We start from the raw sequence: 3,968 nt of genomic DNA, 5'->3' as shown, positions 1-3,968 counted from the left end.
AATTTTTGTTTTTTTGTTTTTTAGTATATGTAACGTGTATATATACGTACATGTATATATATGTTTTATATTCAAGTCCGCATTGCCTAGGCTGTGCCAGCAATGATGTTGACACTGAATGATTTTACCAATAAAGTCTACCATAATAATAATAATAATAATAATAATAATAATAATAATAATAATAATAATAATGCCTTCTTGACAGGCAGGATCACAAAAAACAACAACAACAAAGCAATAAACACAACCAGTGTATCGTCTCTCATCTAAATGCAGCTTTCTCTTCAAAATATTCAAGTAGACATTTTAGAGCAAAGATAGCACACGTTTATTAACAAATGATAATGTGATGACCTCTGAGATTTAAATGAAATACGAAGATGGACTTCGATCCTTGTTAGTAGTGAAATGGCGTACACTTCGATTACACCGTACGTCGAATTTCTCACGAATTCACGTCTACAAAGTTTGTCCTCATTGTCGATGCTGTATTGGTATTTTGACGGCTGTTCTTTCCTTTCTTGAGGAGACTGAATCACTATTTGTGCTTGAAACTCTGCATGGGGCAGTGACCACGTCACCATATTGTCTGCACATCTCCAAACTTGAAAACGTTAGGCTAACTTTTTCAAGTTTCCATTGACCGCGCGAGCATGCGCAGACCGTTACAGTGTCCCTTAAAGCAATGAAAAAAAAAAGTCAAAGTTCTTTTCTTTCAAAATGTTCGTCACTTCTTCTCAAAAACTTCTTTTTCAGTATTATTTTCATCCAGACGGAACAAGCGTCGGGGAAAAATATAATTAAAAGAGATGATCGGTTTTGTCTGTTTTGGGACGCTTGTTCTTGATAGATTAAACCTCAGAACTTGCCAGAAACATTGCATCTGCCACGCCAGGAATTGCAGCTGATATTGTGACGTCCGTTTTATTGCTTTAAACTACTCAGAGAGAAGGAAAAAAATCATGTAGGAGGGAATCTTTACGTTTTTGGTGACAGAGACCTTTTTCACTGAAAAGGAAGATCAATCTGTGAGGTTGTGATTTCAAATGTAACAGAGTTATTTGAACAAGCCATGATCACAAACATCACATTGTCTTTGCACTTTCGTCTCCAAAGTAACCAAACCGAAAATACGCTCCATTGAAAAGCCAGGTACAATGCCAATGAAACGCAATGTTGGACAAAATCGTGAAGTATTCACACAAAGCAAAGAATGTATATACTGCAACACAAAATAATTGTTAAGGAAATTACAATAATTAATATGTGGAATAAGTATTATTCTACCAACATCGCTACATCTAAATATGAACTCGATTTTTTTTTAAAAATACGAAATTTATTGCTCTATTTAGTTTTTTCTCTACTAATATGCGCCTTAAATTTCGTTCAAATCTTGAAAGCTCTCAGAAGAAATCTCAGATTTGCTTTGGCGGGTAAATTAGAACCGTGAGCAAAACCAGCGTTTGGAAATTATATGCCCTAAAAATGGTACTTGAAAAAAACAAAGATTCTTTTAAGCTCGAGTCTGTCAAAGTAATATATCAGGGTATTATTTTTTTGCTGTTAAACCATGGGAACATCCGATTTCTAAATATTTTTTTGAAAATTACAGTCGCAAAACACTGCTGATGAATAAGGAGAATTTTCTCGCGATTAGTTGCTCTGAATGGGTTTTTCCTACTTTCGGAATTATACCCTCATAAACGGAAGATGGTATTATTGGGCGAATAGAACGCGCCTTTTTTCATTATATGGTTTCATTTACAAAGGGTAATTTTTGAAAATAAGTTTTTCCTTTCATTTTAATCTGGTTATAATCACCGCTGGGGCCGTTTATCTTGGTTTACTAGTCTTAAATATTTAAATTGTTACCATTTCCGGAACAAAATTGGAGGAAAAATCCAAAGACCTCGAAAACTGAACCCGTTCAAAGCGTAAATGAATTCTATACATGCAGTAAAAGGCCCTGTTGTAAATCCTGGGGGTTTAAAAAATTCCCTAGGGGTTTTGGATGCTCAGGAGCATAAACACCTGTGATAGCATTCTTTTTCAGTCCACGTTTCCTGGCTTAAATTACTTGCTGTAGAGCAAGAATGGCTGCACTGCTTTGAAAGCGTGTCAATTCGTATCAAACGCTTTTTGTGTCAAGATTAAATCTGAAAGAAGCGCCAGGTGCACTATGGCAACACATCAACCACGAGTTGCGGGACACATTTATTTAACGCTTTGATATTCACTGGCTTTACCCGAAGAACGCAAAGCACAATATTACATGAGTTTCACTATTACACGCACTGACAGTGAAACGATTTTTTTGTGGGATTCTGATCAGCTCAATCACTGTGGTGAAACTAATGGTCTCGTTCAGAAAATACAATTTTTTGCATCAGCAGATGTTTGTACAGACAGGTACCCAGCGCTATATTAAAGATAAGACTGACAGACAACAATTACATCAATTTCACATTCTCATTAAACAAAATCCGGTCATATAAAACGTATTTTACAGCGTCGTGCAGTGTAGTCAAGTTAAGAAACATTTTTTTATTATTGTGGTAACTCATTGCAGTAAAAGAAATGTGACCAAGAGGTTATCCTGCCATCACGAACATGCACTTCTATCGACGATATAAGTAAGGAAAGCTAAGTTGATTTTTCCATCGAAAAATGACAATTAAGAGGAAAAACTACAATTCAAATGATTTCGTTTACATGAAAGTAGCTTTTGTTATTAGTTTATGCATGAATTGTGAACGTGGCTCTTATCTAAATAAATCCTTGCTGTTCACTCTTTTTTCTAGTTTAGCAATCAAGATACTCCTCATAGTTTGCGATCTGGAAAGCCTGCACGTCTCACAAAAGCTTAAAATTCCGATGACGATTCCTTTAAAACGCTTTGAAGTTGCATGGATGCTGATCAGAAAATCCTACAAAGATGTTTACTGTTCGGCAGAATTAACTGGTGCTATACATAATGAGCTAATATGCCTGTCAGCTTTGAACATTTTCTTGTCCCTCACCGCATTTTTTGGGAAATGCTCTTCCTTGGTTGGTCTTCGTAAAGACAATTCCTTATACCCGCCGTCTAAACGCTTGTTTCGATGCCTAGCGTCAACTGATCTCTGCATTGGTACCATCGTTGGACCATTACATGTTAGTTATTGGATTTCTGCAGTAACCGAGCACTGGGATATTTGTCGATATTTAACTGGGTGAAACACTAATAACAGCGAATATGCTGTGTTCAGTGTCTTTGTTAACACTGGCTTGCCATCAGTGTGGATAGACTTCTTCCTTGTTGTTGAATCTTAGGTATAAACAAATGGTAACTTTGAGTCGAACGCATGTAACTGTCATTATTTTTTGGTTTGTGTCTGGTGTTGGTTCCATCATGTCACTATGGAATGAATTGGCCTCATCGTGGTTAGCTATGTCATTATACCAGTGTGTCTTCTAACCTCACTTTACTGTTACTCGAGGATTTTCCTACAATTGAGACATCTTACAAATCAAGTTCAAAAGAATGTTCATGGAAGAGTGTGTCAAACAGCTCCGTTTAATGTGGCACGATACAGAAAGGTGCTGTACACTGCACTTGTGGCTACAAATTGCATTGATCTTTTGTTATTCACCTTACATTATAACGGCACCTGTGGTATACCGACGAAATTCAAAGAAAACCGGTCTCCCTCTGTTTTATCTCGTACTACCAAGTTGCAATAACTATTCTGTATTGGAACTCGTCACTAAACCCAATTTTGTATTACCTAAAGATTAGAGGAGTCCGCCAAGCTGTTAAGGACACCATAAGACATCTGCTTTGTTTATAGTATTAGCAGTGAATAGGTGCCGTCAATTAAGTCTCTATGTCATGAAAACCGACAGTTTTGATCGCTGCAGTTTGCAAAGCGGACGAGAAATCCTTACTTATTTAAGGTTACTGCTAACCTTTTGGGGTGCTT

The sequence above is a fragment of the Montipora foliosa genome, chromosome 4 (assembly GCF_036669935.1).
Source record: "Montipora foliosa isolate CH-2021 chromosome 4, ASM3666993v2, whole genome shotgun sequence".
NCBI classification, from domain to species: domain Eukaryota; kingdom Metazoa; phylum Cnidaria; class Anthozoa; order Scleractinia; family Acroporidae; genus Montipora; species Montipora foliosa.
Note: the sequence above shows the minus strand (reverse complement) of the source record.